The sequence below is a fragment of the Alligator mississippiensis genome, chromosome 12 (assembly GCF_030867095.1).
Source record: "Alligator mississippiensis isolate rAllMis1 chromosome 12, rAllMis1, whole genome shotgun sequence".
In the NCBI taxonomy this organism is placed as follows: domain Eukaryota; kingdom Metazoa; phylum Chordata; order Crocodylia; family Alligatoridae; genus Alligator; species Alligator mississippiensis.
The window spans coordinates 58,468,602-58,486,250 of NC_081835.1; the positions used below are offsets into that span (position 1 = coordinate 58,468,602).

At 49.8% G+C, this 17,649-nt stretch overlaps 2 long non-coding RNA genes across 2 annotated transcripts; one reads left to right on the plus strand and one right to left on the minus strand.

The window, feature by feature from the left end:
• Positions 1 to 1,262: 1,262 nt before the first annotated feature.
• Positions 1,263 to 15,458, minus strand: LOC109280216 (uncharacterized). Its single transcript, XR_002086453.2, has 4 exons — positions 15,255 to 15,458; positions 14,890 to 14,991; positions 7,149 to 10,560; positions 1,263 to 6,024 (listed from the first exon to the last, which is right to left on the minus strand). It is a non-coding gene; the product is annotated as an uncharacterized LOC109280216 (long non-coding RNA).
• LOC132244478 (uncharacterized) lies at positions 13,204 to 17,532 on the plus strand. Its single transcript, XR_009455925.1, has 2 exons — positions 13,204 to 13,275; positions 13,891 to 17,532. It is a non-coding gene; the product is annotated as an uncharacterized LOC132244478 (long non-coding RNA).
• Positions 17,533 to 17,649: the final 117 nt, after the last annotated feature.

The following is a 17,649-nucleotide window of genomic DNA, read 5'->3' on the forward strand; positions in this document are numbered from 1 at the left end:
CCGAGGGTGCTGAAGGCACTGGCCGACATCATTGCCGAGCCACTGGCGGGAATATTCGAGCGCTCGTGACTCACGAGCCAAGTCCCGGAGGACTGGAAAAGGGCTAACGTGGTCCCCATTTTCAAGAAGGGGAGGAAGGAGGACCCGGGCAACTATAGACCAGTCAGTCTCACCTCCATCCTTGGCAAAGTCTTTGAAAAAATCATCAAGGCTCACATTTGCGAGAGCCCGGCAGGACAAATTATGCTGAGGGGAAACCAGCACGGGTTTGTGGCGGGCAGATCGTGCCTGACCAATCTAGTCTCTTTCTATGACCAGGTTACGAAATGCCTGGACACAGGAGGAGGGGTGGATGTTGTATACTTAGACTTCAGGAAGGCCTTCGATACGGTATCCCACCCCATACTGGTGAACAAGCTAAGAGGCTGTGACTTGGATGACTACACAGTCCGGTGGGTGGCGAATTGGCTAGAGGGTCGCACCCAGAGAGTCGTGGTGGATGGGTTGGTCTCGACCTGGAAGGGTGTGGGCAGTGGGGTCCCGCAGGGCTCGGTCCTTGGACCGATACTCTTTAATGTCTTCATCAGTGACTTGGACGAGGGAGTGAAATGTACTCTGTCCAAGTTTGCAGATGATACAAAGCTATGGGGAGAAGTGGACATGCCAGAGGGCAGGGAACAACTACAAGCAGACCTGGACAGGTTGGACAAGTGGGCAGAAAACAACAGGATGCAGTTCAACAAGGAGAAATGCAAAGTGCTGCACCTAGGGAGGAAAAATGTCCAGCATACCTACAGCCTAGGGAATGACCTGCTGGGTGGCACAGAGGTGGAAAGGGATCTTGGAGTCCTAGTGGACTCCAAGATGAACATGAGTCGGCAGTGTGATGAAGCCATCAGAAAAGCCAATGGCACTTTATTGTGCATCAGCAGATGCATGACGAATAGATCCAAGGAGGTGATACTTCCCCTCTATCGGGCGCTGGTCAGACCGCAGTTGGAGTACTGCGTGCAATTCTGGGCGCCGCACTTCAAGAAGGATGCAGATAACCTGGAGAGGGTCCAGAGAAGGGCAACTCATATGGTCAAGGGCCTGCAGACCAAGCCCTACGAGGAGAGACTAGAGAAACTGGACCTTTTCAGCCTCCGCAAGAGAAGGTTGCGAGGCGACCTTGTGGCTGCCTATAAGTTCATCACGGGGGCACAGAAGGGAATTGGTGAGGCTTTACTCACCAAGGCGCCCCCGGGGGTTACAAGAAACAATGGCCACAAGCTAGCAGAGAGCAGATTTAGATGGGACATAAGGAAGAACTTCTTCACAGTTCGAGTGGCCAAGGTCTGGAACGGGCTCCCAAGGGAGGTGGTGCTCTCCCCTACCCTGGGGGTCTTCAAGAGGAGGTTAGACGAGTATCTAGCTGGGGTCATTTAGACCCAGCACTCTTTCCTGCTTATGCAGGGGGTCGGACTCGATGATCTATTGAGGTCCCTTCCGACCCTAACATCTATGAATCTATGAACATTGGATAAGATCCCTCGGAAAGGAAATTTTGTTCTGGGACTGAACCAAAGCCTCTTGGGAAGAAGTTCTAGTCTGTCATTTTCTGCCTCTGGGTCCTTCCTTTCACTCTACACTCACCAGTATCCATGGTATCTGAGTACCTACCAGAGAATCTCTCCTGGATAAAGTGGGCATCTGCTTATGGATTCTTCGAACAGAAAAGCATAAGAACTGCCATTTACTGGCTCAGACCATAGGTCCTTCTTGCCCAGTACCCTTGTTGCAGGTAGCAGATGCTGAAAGGGAGAGTGAACTGGGTCTGACCAGGTTTTTTCCCCACTGTTCCTTTCTCACTTGCAACCTCCAGCATTTAAGGTCTAGGAAGTTCTGATTCAGGGGCCCTGCCCCTCTGCCATGTTCAATAGTTACTGATCCTTGGGGAGTGTGTGGATGTTCCTGCTGGGATCATGCACCCCGTGATCAATGCTGGTGGGAAGCATTCAGCTGACCTACGTCTGAATGCTGCCAGCTGCACGGTATGGCACCTTGCTGAGCAGTGATGCTTACTGGAAGGGTGGAACAGGTTGTCATTATGATGCCTGAGGAGGGTAGAGGTATGGCTGTGCCCTCTCCAGGGCAATGAACGCCCTACAAACCCATCTGGTTTCAGAGGGTGCCCATCAGCCTTGCGAAGACAGCCCTGCCGACATCGTAACGAACAGAACCTAGGAAGACGATTCTGCGCCTGGGACAGAATCCCACTCTCTTTCCCCAACCTGCGTGAGCCCCACAGCCCTGGCAGGAGTAATGAAGGGGCATAGTTTTGGTCTGTCAAGGGACTGGCTGCAAAGTTTGCAGTCATATGGGTCCATAAAGGTTTGGTCTTAAGCCAGTGTAGATTGGTGAACCTTGTTGAAGCCAGCGAAGCTGCACCTGCTTCCACCAGCTGAGGATCTGTTCCTCATCTGAAGTGTTCTGCTTTTCCGTGTCACCGGGAGTTTGTTCCCTTAACCTCGCTCTCCATTTAATAGGCAGGCACTGAGTTTCATTCTCGGCTCGGGTCTCTCCACAGAGCGCAGATTCCTTCAGCTGATCTGGTAATTTTTCAGAAGCAGCTTTTGTGTGGGCTTCACTGTGCTATGTAAAACCTAGGAAATGTGGCGTGCTGATGTGCCTGCATCCCCACCCGCAGGGATGAGTTATACACAAGTCGGCGCTTGCTATGGTGGAGTTGGGATAGGAGGGAAAGAGTAGAGCCCCTGGTGAAGAGAGGGCTCAGTAATGCTGGGGGAGGCTGTGGCATGTGGCCATTGGGCACCTGGGCAAAACAGTGGAGGTGGTTGAGAAATGCCCTGTGTTTTCTGGAAAACAGCATTTTGCTGATCTTTCAGTGGAAAAAAATAATGCTTTTGATCTATCTTTTTGCTCCCTCTCTTTCCCTTGGTTCCCTTTCCCACCTTTTTTCCTTTTACTTCTGATACAGCAGTCATGGAGTAGGAAAAAGATATATATAGCGTGTGTGTGTGTGTGTGTTTGGTGTTGAGAAATCATAAACATATGGGAAAATACCAGTTTCTCCATGAAAACATTCACTTTAGACCAAAGTAATTTTAAGGAAAGAAAAGGGTTGCTTAGAATGAAATATTTCAACCAACTCTTAAAATCATCCTTTAGAGTAGATTTCAGGAAGCTTATTAGTGCCCTGCTGTTAGCCTGGGAGATGCTTAAATCCCATGGTGATGGGCACCAATGCAAAAACCTGAGTTGGACAGAGAGAGGCAACAGGCTCGCTTAATTGTGATGGTGGGACAACATTACACTGGTGCATTCCTAATTTTTAAATGAAATTTTACTGTAGCTGAATCTACCTTGCAACACTGATATTTAAAGCTCACTGGAGGTTTGGCAAGGATGCGTGTTGAGTGTGATCTGGCTGAAATGTCATCATTGACTTCCACATACATGTATGTATCATGGTCTGGCCCATGGACGGTGCTCGCCTCTCTAACTGCCGACGGCAGCTGAGGTTCTGGAACCCGGCTCCTAGCTATTCGCGGGCTTGCTAATTGAGGATAGGTCTGAGAGTCCCAGTCTGTGGCTGCGGCTGTTTGGTGAGCTCTTCCTGGCGCTGGTATGTTCAGTGTAAAGTGCCTGGCTGTCCTTGCAAAGTCCCTTCAGGTATGAGAAGCATGTGAAATCTGGTTGATAGTAAATGTATTTGACCTTGATTGTCATTCACCTGAATGAGGTAGAGTCCCTGGTGTCTCCCTGGCAGGGAGGAAGGGGGGGTAGGGGGAGACCCGCTGCTATCTGTGCCCCGTTGGTGCACATTCCTACAGCCTTCCCACTGAATCTGCCTGCAGGATGAATGCCACTGAATTAATGCTGGGATCCCATGAGTCTCCAGGCCTGCAGCTTTCCCACACTCACCCCCGCCCTATATCTGTCATTGCCGAGAGCGGGGTTGGCGTCTCTGGCACCACTTTGGGTCATCGTCATCACCCCTGAGTCACATCCTGCAGTCATGTCTCATCTCGTTGCCCATTGTTTCCCAATCCATCGCCGGGATGCCTGGCAGCTTTTCCTGGGTGCTGAGCATTTTGCTTAGAGATCAAAGGGTGGATGAATAAGCTCAGGGAGAGATCCATGAGGCTCGGGATCACAGAGCACGTTTTCAAGTAGGGCATTTGCTTTAAGTAGAATTTTTCTGTGCACCTGTGACTCTCTATATTTGGCCCTTCTCTTTTGGGGTGCAGTTTAAGGGAGATGCCTTGTAGACAGGACTGAGGACAGGGGCGGTGCCCTAAACAGCAACCAACAACATTACCAGGCGCCCATCGCCTCGTATCTGAGTGGCTCACACCTATCAGTGAGGGAGAGAAGCACCACTGTCCACATTTTACAAATGAGCAGTTCATGAGCAGGGTGACTTGAGGCCTGTTCTGAAGGCAACGCCGGTGGTGAACAGGAGGGGTGTTTTCATTCCCTTCGGATCAGGACTTGTGCAACTTGCTCACGATCACGCATTGAAAACTCATGCAAAACTTCTGGGTCCCAAGCCAGCACCTTACCCGCCTAGTGTCTTACCCCTCTGAGATACTATTTAGGGGATAAGGTGAAATTGGAATTACAGTAAAGGGACCGAGCAAGGAGTCTTCATGTGCATCACTGCTACTAGTGCAGTGATTACCTTTTGGATGGTCTTGCTTTTAAGGTGGTGGGTGGTGTTCTCTGTGAAGGGAGTTCTGTGATTGTTTAGCATTTATTACAGTTGGGTCCTGGCCTGCCTCGGGCCTCTAGATTTTATGGTAAGACAAATACATACTATTTACATCGTAAAACATCCTGCAGTCCATTTGCTGGTCTCTGCAATCTGGCACCCCATGTCTAGCAGCGCCAGTGACACAACACTTCAAAAGAAGGGCGGCAAAGCATCAGTGGTTTGCATTTATCCAGAGCCCACATCATGCTCCGCAGCTCCGACTGCTGACACCCATTGCAGCTATTTTCCCAGGGTAGATAAAGTGTAAGAGGGAGTGATCTCATGACTCAGTTATACTCCAGCCCAATTCCACCTTTGCAAACCTGTTTCAGGCCATGGGCATGCCACAGATGTCACAGAGGGCCTCATCTGGATTGCTGAACTTTCATGCTTGGTGAGAATATGTCAGAGGGGAAGCCTGCAGCTTGACTCTTAAATCCCAGGATTAGTCACTTCTGAGCCTTGTAGAAAGAGCAAACAGTGAATTCATGATGCCATGTTTCAGAGTGGAAGTGCCATTTGATGAGAGGCTTGAAGGAGAGACGTTTCAGATTCCCGGCCAGCCACTCTGTTGAGCGTGATCTCTGCTTCTCTCTCTTATTCCTGTAGCTCGCGTAATTACTAGTGTTATTGGCGGTGGTGATATTATCCGGCCACAGCCATTTGAGGGTTTCCTGCAGCAGTGAGTTCTTCAGGTTGAATGTAAAGCAATGTTCCATGTGATCTCACATAGCTACCAGCCCAGCCCAGCCCAGCTAGGGCCAGGAAGGCAATTTTGCCCCCTCATGAATGCTATGGGCTTCCAGAGGACTTTTTTTTGCCTTTCTCAGGGGCATTAGGATGTTGGCCGAAGCTGAAGCTGCAGGTTTTTGAACAGGGTGTACTGATGCTTCTGACAAGACTTTGGGTTAAGACTTAGAAAACCCAGAGGTTCCTCGCTAGAGGGGCTTGCACTCCTGCTCAGGTCTCAATGACTGCCAAATTTGGGATCAGGAAGGAATTTTCCTTGCATGTGAGAGTGGCACGCACTGTGGGGGTTTTGCCTTCCACCGTGGTGTGGGGCTTGGTCCTCACCCTACAATCGTCTGGGCATATGGTAACCAACTACTCCCCTATCGCAGTGGCAGGGCACTGGAAGCACCATTGTCTTCCCTGCTGTTACCTAAGGCATGCTGCCGAGTCCTCTTGGTGTTCTGGCTACTGTTCCTTGTCGGGAGCGGGGGTTTGAAGTGGTGATTTGGGAGATTCCTTGGGTTAGTGGTTGCCTGGAAACACAAGGGACCCAATTCAGTGACCTGGGAGGCCCCGTCTAGTCTTATGTTCCCCTGTTCCTCTGCCCTCTTCCATACTCCAGCAGCCCCCTACTTGGAACATCCCAGGAGGTGAAGAATAGCCTCCAGGAGAGAGCACTCCAGTGATCAGACCACATAGGCTGGGTTGCAAAATCCTGAAATGCAAATGGAGTGTGGCACAAGATGTCGGGTTGGGTGTCAGGGCTTTTATGTATTGGGGTGGAGACTGCTGTATATATAAACCACCTGAGCCTGCAGTCCTTGCTCAGGCAGCTGCCATTGATGTTGGTAAGACCATCACCAAGGCCTTGATTGCGTGAGACCATTGCATAAGGCAGTGGGCTGGGGTGCAGACTGGGGATTCAGTTCTGACTCTGCCTAGTTCTTGGATGACCTCTGTCAAATCACTTAATCCCCACTGTACCTCAGTTGCTTGACTTTAAAATGAGGATAATATGTCTATCTCAACGGGTGCGGTGAGAATAAATCCTGGAAGATTTTTGAGGTGCAAGAAGGAGGGGCCCATATCTAATTTTCTAGAAAATTGGGGGTGAGGCCTCGGGGTGAGAGGCAGGAGCTTCTGCTGCCTTGTCCCCTTGTGATTTTACCCAGGCACAACCTTATGTTTGCTCATTGCTTCCTCCCCACCAGACTTGAGGAGACTGCTAATTCTCCAGCAGCTCAGAAGGCATTCTTGTGCTGGCTCCTGCCAGCACTGCACTGCAGTAGGCTTTAGCCATGTTTCTCTGAGCCCTTTTCAAGCTGAGGACTTCTCTGCTGGGGAGGGAGCCTATGAGGGACCCACCAGCCTGATCACCCAGTGCTTGGTTTAATAAAGCATGTCAGGGTGCAGCCCAGGGAGTGCAGACCTCCGATGGTGACTCATGCCCAGAACTGGAGCAAACCCCCACCTCCCTCTTCTGGGGCCAAGTCCAGGTGATTTGAACTCAAGCTGCCTGCCTCTCTCATCCCTCCTAATGGTACTGGGAGGCACCTGGGTGCTTGTGTTGCTCTGCTGGGAGGCAGAAAATGAAGGCACCACCCAGGGGGGACATGTCCTGCTGCATGCAGGAGACTAGGATAGTCAATTCACTCACCCCCAGGTTTGAGAGAGAGGTAGGGGGCACCCCATGGAAGCCAGGAACTTTGTTACTGGAGAGGGAAGCTGAGGCTTAGGATTAGAGGAGACTCCCAGGAGCATGAGCTGGATCTCTGCGGGAAGAGCTGCTGTCTGCTCCCTTCCCTCCAGGCAGCCACAGTCTGTGCCGGAAAAGGCAGAAGAGACTTTTTGACCCTGGGGAATCAGGGGTGCTGGGATGATGGGGGAAGGTTATTCCACTCCACTCTCTCCCTCTCTTGGGGAGGTCTCCGCTCTCCCTCCTTCTCAGCCGTGAAATGGTTAAATTCCTTTCCAGCTGAGCTGGCAAACAGAGCCCAAGCATATTAGTCAGATCACAGTAGGGGGGTAGGGAGGGAGGAACAGAGAGAGCAGAGAGGAGGGGCTGGAGTTGAGAACTGCAGAAAGCTATTCTCAGGGGTTCTGAAGGGTAGGGAGGGAGGCTCAGCAGGAGTTGCTGCTTCCCAGAAACTTGATTATTTTTAACCCGGGAAGAAGAAAGGAAGGGGAGAAAGAAAGAGAGAGAAAGGGGCTGGGGGGGTGGAGAGAGAGAAAGAAAGAGAGGAAGGAAAGAAAGCAAGCTGAGGGACTGGAAAGCAGTTGTTGGCAGTGGAGAGGCTTTGCAGAAAGAGAGGAGGCAAGTTTGGAAGGCGAGAGCTGACCATGGTAGGTGCAGTTCTGCTGCAGATGTGCCAGAGCTGCCTACCCTGTGCTTCTAGCCAGCAGCACCTCCCTTTTGAACCACTGATGATGGGAAGAGACTGAATCACACTGTAGCTCGGGTTGCTGCTGCCCAAATTCAGAGACCCTTTCTGCAGTGGGAGAATCACTGTGCTCAGACACCGGACTGATATACCGAATTCCCCAGTGGAGCAAAATGTTCTCCAACGGGTTCTTCCTCCCCATCACACCCAGCGGGACATATCTTCCCTCCAAGCCTTCCTTAGAGAGAAGGTGGAGAGCAGGACATGTCTCCCCCATCCCCTCCCCTCAAGACATACACCAAAGATGATGGCTTTAAGTCCCAAAGACAGCTACCACTTGTACCCTGTAGTTGGGAAAGCCTTTCTCAGGGAGCTGCCACCATCTGAAATGAAACAGGAATGTGGTTGGGGGCCATCGAATACAAAAAGACTGGGCAGGAACAAAGCATCTTCCCTCTCTCTTCTATTTGTGGGGCACTCCTGTTATGTGGCATGTGATGTGCTGTGAGTCGCATGCCACTAGCTCCCTCTCAAACAGACCCTGGAAGTCAGGGCATATCCTCAGGGAAGAGGAGTTCATTCTGCCATTTCCAAGCTGCAGCAGAATAGGTTTCACATGTTGGTGGAAGTAGGAGGTTGTTGTTCTTTATACAATTTAGCATCTTAGTACTGAACAGCAGGAAGAAGAGTGTTGGAGGCACTACCAGGTATATCTTCGGAGGGATCTTTCCTTCCACCCGCCCACAGCAGAAAGGCAACTACGTTAGGTCTAGCTCCATTAAATGCATTTGCCAGTCCTGATGATTCACATTGCAGTCCTGGGTTCCACTGGGTCTGATGGAGAACTGATTGAAGCCAGTGGAAAGATGCCATGGACTTCAATAGGCTTTGCACCAGGCTCGTAAAGCTGAAAGCCACAATTTGTATTTGTTGCATTTGTTGTTTGTATCATCATAGTACCTAGACTGGAGCCCTTGTCTAGGACCACAAATACCTGTGACATTGTCCAAACTGTAACATCAGATTCACATGTTACAAACCCTGGGCCCCTAAAAATATTTCTCTCTTCTTTGGAAAGATCCGTATTCCCAAAGCTTCCCTCAGCTGCTGTTCTGGCCTGACCTACTTACGGGGGCTTGAGCTGCCAACAGTGGGGAAATCTGCTGGGAGTTGGCTCCCTCTCTCTGGTCCTGCTGAGCTGTCCTATGAGTAGCTAAGTCCATGCAAGCCTCCAAAGCTGTCATTTATGTTTGTGCTAAAGGTTGAATCAGTGGTCTTCCATGGTTTTCATGACCACTGTGTCCTTGGATGTGCAAGAAGAGATGTCAGAATAATTTATACTCAAATTCTGGAGTAATTCTGGGGAAAGTTAGGTCTCAGTTTCAGTTGCAACATATCTAGAGCACCCAAGACAGAGAGATTTGGCCAAAGCACTCCCAAGATTGAGTGAAAATGTGCAAAGAGATAAAGCCAGCAGGGGGAATGCCATGTTTCAGGTGCTCCAGGACTGATGGTCATAGAAATCCATGCATTTTCCATAGTCCCTGTCATCATAAGTGGGTTGGTATATCTCAGTTCAGCCAAGTGTCCTGCTAAATCAGTGACTGGGACCCACATGTAGGTGGAGAGCAGCCCAGAATGGGAGCAATGCAAGGATAACCTGTGGGAGGCTATGTTGGGGCCATTTGGGTCAGAATCCAGTACTATCTCCAATGGGGAAAGAGGTTACATTGACTAGAGTAAAAAGGTGCAAGGAGTATAAATCATTGTGCCTTAAAACATAAACTCTGGGATTATGGAGCCGATTGTGGAATTATCTGTCTTCCATGGACAGATAATCCCATAGCAATCCATCATGGGGTTTTGTGCATCTCCTCTCCACTGGTCCCCATAAAGAAATCAAGTGGAAGTAAGTGGGACTTCCGAGGTGATTCACCAGGGCATTTCCTTTGCTCTGAAGAAATAGTTTGTCCTGGTGTCAAGAGGGAAAATGTTCTTCACTGAGTTGTCGCTCTGCTTAAGCCACCCTTACATGAACCAGGACCAAGCTTGCTCAGGAAGTAGCTTGTTTTCCCAAGAAAAACGTAGATTAAAAAAAAATCTGCTAAAGTTTCTTCATTTTGGAATTTATTTATTTTATTTTTGCCAAAACCTGGAAAAATAGTTGGAAGTGAGCGCTCCACTCTGGAGAAAAAACTGCTTTTTGTCAAACAAAGAAGTTCTGCTAGGTCTAACCAGGTTCCATATGGGATTTTCAATGGCAGTTTCAGCCCCCTCGTCACATGTATCGTGCACACATGGGTTACGCCAGATTGTGCCATGTGAGTTGCATGTCTCTTTAAAATGTCACGAAGATGATGAGCGAGGAGAGAGAAGGAGCAAGAGGAAGCATGCGGGAGCCTTCAAAACCTGAAGGGACCAGTCGCTGTGGGGCCGTACTGCCCATTCACATGAACTTCCCTCTGCATCCTGGGCTGGAGCCCAGGCAGTTGTGGTCCTGTAGAGCAAAACCATGCATTGAGCCTGAGGTCTGTCAGCCCTCACCCCAGTGTGTCCATCTCCTGCTTTACCGCATGACCGATCAGACGGCAGCCAGGCCGCCAGCATGTAGAAGTCTCCGAAAGGTGGGTTCAGGGGTCGGCATGGGGAAAATCCATCTCTTGCTAGAGCCCCATGGAGATGCAGGACCTCCAAGGAAGAAAGGAAGATAGAAAATCCTCATGACCTGGAGGACAAGATACCCACTGAGCCCAGCCCTTGGGGTAATGTTGTCATTGTGCCTCCCTTGTCCTGCAGAAGAAGCCCTCCCTGATGAAACCTTATCTGTGCTTTTGTAACTAATAGAATCAGCCATTTGCTCCCAACCAACCCCAAGTCTTTGTAGATGTCAGCCCTATCCTGAAGCCATTCAGGCCTGGGCTCTGATGATTCAGCCTAGTAGCTGATAAGGCCATCTGAGCATTCAATGGAGGAAGCCGGCTGCCTTTGCAACCAGGATTTTCAAGATGGGAAAATATGCTCTGAAGCTGGGAGATCTCTTTAATCTGCTGCTACTTTCACAAGGTGTTTAGTGTTTCATATGTCTTCGTAGGAGTCCCAAAACACCCCGTTATCAGTAAGTGGTTTTGACTGAGCCTATCAGAAATAGGAAGATTTAGCTGTTTGAGATGCTCTATAATGAACTGTCTTGTGCCCTAAAGCCTGGGTCAGGCTTCCCCTTCATTAATCAGGGTGAGGCCTGTATACATAAGGTTCCTTCTTACAGGGTAGGCATTTACAGGGTCACTTACCTGCCAGCTCTAGCCCATCCAGATATCATGATGCATCTTAAAGCCAACTTGCAGTTCCTGACTTCCTCTATTTCACTAATTAGGCAATTCATCTGGAAGGACAGATCCAGCAACATTGCCACTAGAGATTGTACCTGAGCATATCTAGGACACCTCTGAATTGTAGCGCATCTCTTCTTTTCCTTGTAGTCAGCTTTGGAGCTGCACTTAGGAATTGATGGTACCTTGTGGCCAGAGGGAACCCAACACTATTACTTCCCACTCACTTCCTCAGCACTCCCTGATTCATGGCCCTGCTGATCATCGTGGAGCTTGGGGACCTGAATTCTTGACGTACAACCCTGCTTCAAGATAAAAGACAGTGGTCCATCTCCTAGGACTGTTCCTCTCTCAAAACCATTGCACGGTTGCCTCAACTTGCAGGCTGCCTGTCTGATCTTCCACCAAACATTTCTGTGCCATATTCAGGGAGGCAGGTCCTTTTTCAGTCCTTAGATGACCCTTGAGAGTTATTGAAGCTACCAGTAGCAGTTTTATGGAGCAAGTGGTGACACTCATGTTTCTGACCAGTTGGGTCACTTGTGTTTGGGGACGGGGTTGGAGGCCGGCAGGATCCCCCATGCTGGTAGGGGTGCAGATACTTCTAGTGGAGGAGTCGAATTCCTGGCTTTAGCTTGTTCTTGGCTTTAAATCCCTCTTCCTTTGGGGTTCTTTTATATCACAGACCAGCAGACAGCAAAGAGAATAGGTGAAGGGCCCGAGAGAGGGAGGGTCTGACAACTTTTCTGAGACAAATAAGAGTGGTGGGGAGAGGAGAATGAGGGCAGAGGTTGGATCATCTGCTACTCTTTTCTTCTTTTGTTTTCTTCCATTCTCTTCCTTTTTAGCTCATCTCTCCACTTTCCTTTCATCCATACTCCCTTTGGCCATTCTTGCCTGACTTCTCTTTCCTCTTTCCCTGCCCTCTCCTTACTGTTTCCCTAAGACTGCCTCAGTCCTTTCTGTCTCTGGGAATGATTGGCCTCTTCCATCCAGACCTCAGAGAGGTTGGTAAAGACCTTCTGGGTCAGGCAGAAGAGCGAAGTTTTAAGTCTGGCTAGCTTTCTGTTGAAAAACTAGGCCTTGCTTAAGGTTAGTTCCTGCTGTGACAATGAGTGACTGCATATCCAGGGTTGGGGTTGGGGGCACAGCTGTTGCATTGTCTATTTACAGGGCAAGAGACAGGGCAACCCAGGATCCCAGACTTGTGTCTATTTGTGACTTTCTCATTGAGTCCCTCTGTGGCCTCGGGAAGTTCTCTTCCCCATTCTGCATCTCTGCTCAATGGGAGGAGGGCACCCTAGCGTGCTAAAAGGCCCTCAGATAAAAGGCTCTGCAGTGCCCAGTGCTATTCTTTGCCTCTCTGGGCATGCACAGGCCAGAATATAAAACCAACACCTGGCACAGGTTGTTCAAAGACCCCCCGGGAGGGGAAGTGGACAGAGAGAACGAAGAGGACAGAGATGCAGCTGGACCTGGAGGCAGCGAGGACTGCAACAGGATCAGCAGCAGCGGAAGTGACTGCGACAGCGACAAGGACAGCGAATGAACTGAGAATGTCAATCCTAAATTGGGGTTTCGACTAAAGGACTGCGATTGGGGTAGGCAAGGGTAGAGGGTGGGCGCGCAGAGGAGTGTTGTGTGACCACAGGACACGAGAGGACTGAATTTGATCAGACCCTCTGGATTAGTACGAAGCTGGCCTGTCCCTTCATGCCAGGAGAGGACAATTCTGGCAGCTTCCCCTTCTTCTGCTCCACTGACCAGCCCAGCTCTCCTGGTCCTTCCTCTCCGAGCCCTGCAGGTCTTCTCCCCTATCCCCCAGGATCTCCTCTGGTCAAACTGGTTTCTCTACTAGTTCACCCAACTTTGGGGCTGAAAAGGGAGAATTATAGCAAAGCAGCACAATACGAACCTGACAAGCAGGTCATTACCCCAAACTCCTGGAAAACAACTCTAATATTTAAGCAGGCAATAGGCTCCTTATCAGCCCAGTCCAGCCCTCACCTCAATCAGGCTGCAGACTCTTTTGCATTCAGACTCTCCTGTGTATTTTTCTTCCCCACTCCACAGGGTAAGTTGTGCTGGTATTTGCCTGCAGGGATGGGGGAGGTGGAGGGCGACTGAGAGAGACCCTCGCCCTGTAAGGAGACTAGCTCTTTGCTGGCAGGGTATTTTTTCTTCCTTTCTCTTTTTTTCCCCCCTCTCTTTGTTAAGCTCCCTTTCAGCTGAAATGGCAATGCCTGGGTGTTCTGAGCTGACAATAATTGCTGCAGTCTAGACAGTGTCTGGTATGAGGCACATGGAATCAAAGAGGCCCCTTCTCTCACTGTGACTTTCACACATGCTCCCTTGGTTGGTCTCCTTCTTTCTCTCTCCCACATGTTTCCTTGGTCTCTCTTTCTGCTCCCCTCTCTCTGTCGCTTCCAGAAGGAGAGGCGAGCAGGGTTAGCATCTCGCTTCCCTCACCCCTCTGCTTCTCCCTGGATTTCAAATGTGTTCTCTCTCTGCCTCTCTGCCATACGCCCTCCTCTCTCTCCTTCCTCCACGCTTTGCTTCACACTCTTCGCTCCCTTCCAGAGCTGGGTGGAGAAACCGTAGGAGGGCAAGAGTCAGAGGGTCTGGCTCTCCCTTTTGGAAGGGGTTTAACTCTTCCTTTACTTGCTTGGTTTTTGTTCTGTTTGTGCAGCCGGTAACACTGCTACCCGTTTCCCCTGAGCTGCGCCTAAGCATTCTCCATCCCTCGGCATGGTTGTCCAAAACCTGCCGACTCCATCAACTGCAGCAAGCAAAGCCAACCCTCAGCTCCACAAGACCGAGCCGCTCTGATCATCACGTAGGCATATTCCACAGGTGCCTGGCTGTTTTCTCCTTCAGACTACTGGGCGAGCCGGAGAGGCGGTGCAGTCTCCTCTACTAGAGATTTTTAAAAGCAGGTTAGACAGGCATCTGCCAATGGATGGTCTAGGTATACTGGATTTTGCCTTAAGATGCGGCAAGATGATCTCTTGAGGCTCCTCCCAGCCCTGCATTTCTATGATGCTCCAGTTCCCAGTTGCCTCCAAATACAGCCTGGGGAGGAAGCAGAGCCATCCAGTGACTGCCAGCCTGATGGCAAAGCGCCCAACACAGCTGGGAACTGGGAACCAAGCTGGTCAGCTGCAAGGATTTGTACGGCACCCTCAAAATACCTCCCCGGCTCTGTTGGATGATTCTGGAGGCCCCAGGTCCAAGCAAACATTATCTGACAGAAGCACTGCTGTGAATGCACCTGCATGCACAGTTTAGCTGTGGCCATTTGTTAGGGAGGATGTCATCGCCGCAGGAGTTCACCACTCGTAGCCTAACTGGAGTGGCCAACCATCTTTTTTCAGAAGTACCTTGCTTGGCACTTAATATCCCCTGACCTGCAGGTTCCCAAGCAAGGATCACATAACAGGTGGGTGTCTGCACCATGGTGGGCACAGCCTCCAAGAGATAAATAAGCATTGTCCTGAAGTTTTCATAGTTATTTTTCCATCTCCTCAGTTCAGAGGTGGCTAACATGGGTCTGTTTGATACCTATCTATGGGGGCCAGGATCTGGGATTCAGGGCAGCTTTCTGCCTATTTTTTGCAAGAACATGTATCTCCTTTGGATGATTGTTCAGGGGGCTCCTGATACCTGCAGAGAGTCCCTGGTGTCTTACCTTCCTGACGGCAGAGAGGAAGCACCAAGCCACTTAGAGCGCCTGTTTGCAGCCTCCCTTCCCAGCACACGTGGCTGCTGCTGCATCTACCTCTTGCCAGAGCTGTTGGTTAAACAGAACGTGAACAATTTGAGAGCCCTTCCCAGACGGACCGGGGAGCAACCAGCTCATGCTCCAGCACCCTCCCTCCCCACACCATGGCTTCCCTTCTCCAAACCCACCCCTTACTGACCACCGTGATCATTGTACAGCTGGGGTGCAGACCCCCAAGCAAGCATTAATACAGAAGCCCGTAATGTGCCGGTGACAACATTGACCTTACACCCACCCATGCCAGCAACAGAACCCACTGGGAAAAAACCTACCCAGCCACCATACACAATGCACCCTCCAAGGACTTCCTTCTCCGCAAGCGGAGTTGGATGGAACCCAATTTCCTGTTCATCCAGCCAGCCACATTTCCCAGCATTGCACAAGGGCTCAGTGTCAAGTAGGATGCCCAGGAAGGGTTAATTTGTCCAAGGCAGCCTCTTGCACAAGTGGTTTGCAAGGGTGCCCTCAGGGGTAAGAGCAGCCAATTAAAATTTGCCCTGATGAAGTCATGCTGGTAAATGGATACCCTGCTGGGGCAGGCTGGTGGGTGGAGTTTCAGTGGAACCCACAGAACCAGAAGTCGCCCACCCCGGTTTGCTCAGGCAGTTTCAATTAAGCTCAAAGGAATTACACCTTTAAGTTTAATACAATTAGCAGATCTTTGTCTAGCTTGACTGTGGACTTATAATAACTTTGATCCCTGTGTGAAAGGCCTGTCTAATAATACCTCGCTCTTACATTATGCTTTGCATCGGTAGATCACGCAGTGCTTTACAAAGGAAGTCAGTTTAACACTCCCCATTTTACACACGGGGAAACCGAGGCACAGAGAAGGGTGAGTTTGGCCAAACTCACTCAGTTGGTCAGTGGCAGCGCCCAGGTCTTCTGCATCCCTGGCCACTTTCTTCCTTTGTTTCCATGGACCAAGGATTTGAGTGGTGCGTGGCACCAGGGTGCCTCAAACATGGAATCACATTTTAATTGAGCGATTACCTCCTGGACACCTGCCTTCAATTCACCAGACCATTGTATGAGCTAGACCACTTGCTTACATGGAAAAGTCATATTAGGAAAGTAGGCGATGTATTTTTAACCATCTGTAATACAATTCAGCAACTGGAAACAAGGAAGAAAGCCAACGCCATGCAACCAGGCTGTCCACAAGCAAGTAATCCACAGACAATCTGGGGACCCCTGTATACCAGCATTTTTGATACAGCAAGAGATCTTGTATTGAGAAAGAGTAGCCAAGAGCCTTGTATCAGAGGCAGCTGCATGAAAGCCTACGTATGGAGTAAAAGAGCAGTCCTTGACTTGAACCCAATAGGAAGGCTGACAACCCCAGTGGCACCAGACATGACAAAAACATCCCTTAAACCAATGTACTGCTTATGCCTGCAAATACCCAGGGCTGTAGGTGAGCTGACTTCCAGGCAAGCTTGGCACATGGGGCTGGAATGCTTTTGAAAAGCTTTCCAAGGGGGCAGGGGGGTCACAGAAGGCCCTGCTAGAAGCTGAGCTGTTTAGAAAGTCTGGCCCTGACTGGGTGCTTATCCACATGAAATTCTGCCCTCCCAGCTACATTTTCAAACGCAGGTTCCTGTTGTGCCTGCAAATGCCTCGCTTTGTGCATAAATTGGGTAACTCTGCACCTACAGTCTCATTTGCATGTGCAGTTTCCCAATTTGTGCACAGAAAAGCCTGTTTCCACATGCAGCTGCAGGGGGTGGGTGTGATGGATGTGTGTGCAAATTTTGCAAGCACAAGGGAGGCCTTTGCTTTTGAGAACATAGCTGCTAATATTTCGCTGTGACTGTAGGAGCAGCGAGCAGCCTCTCGCATGCATTTTTCTTGCGACTATCAGCCATTTCCAGAGAGCCAATCTTTGCTTTTGTTGTAACCTTTGAAGTTACAGTTTGACTCTCACATTGTCATCACCGATCTTAAATGCCGAGTCCATCAGTCAATGGCTGAAGTGGGTGGCAGAGGACAGGGGATGCCTGGGATGCGTTGATGTAGTCTCCATCATTCTCACTGAATGCACTTCTGAAAGGCACTTGAAATACTGTGATGGGGGTGGGACAAGAGTCTATATAAAACAGAACATAATTCTGGGACACGTGCTCATCCTGCTGTCAGCATTCCTCAAGCAAGACACTAGTTTGTTATTCATTGGGAGGGTCTTGCGAGTGAAATCATCAGGTATTGCACCTTCGCAAGCTACACGGAGTCCAACCGGGTCTCCCAGGTAGACACCAGGTTGTTAGGGCTGTGCTACAATAACTGAGTACTTGGGAATTTCTGTCTCGTTGCCCAGTATGCTTTGCACCCAGGTTCTTTGCACAATTCGTTCTCAAGAACAGTCTGATCTTGTTGAATGAATATTCAGGCTCAGGATTGTTGCATACAGGAGGAGCTCCAGGGTCAAGAAAGTCCAGAGATTGATTGAAACATGTAATAAAAGGCAGGTTCCATGAGATGGTAGAAATTCTTCACTTTGGCAGCCGCAGAGTCGAATCAAAGGCTGGAAATAAAGGGGACATGCTCATATATTGTGTGACCTATCCTCCTCTGGTGGTTAGGGCACTTTGAGGATAACAGCCTACTACTCTTGGCAGTGAGTGGAGTTATGGTGTTAATTCAGGAATACTAACTGATCATTTGTGC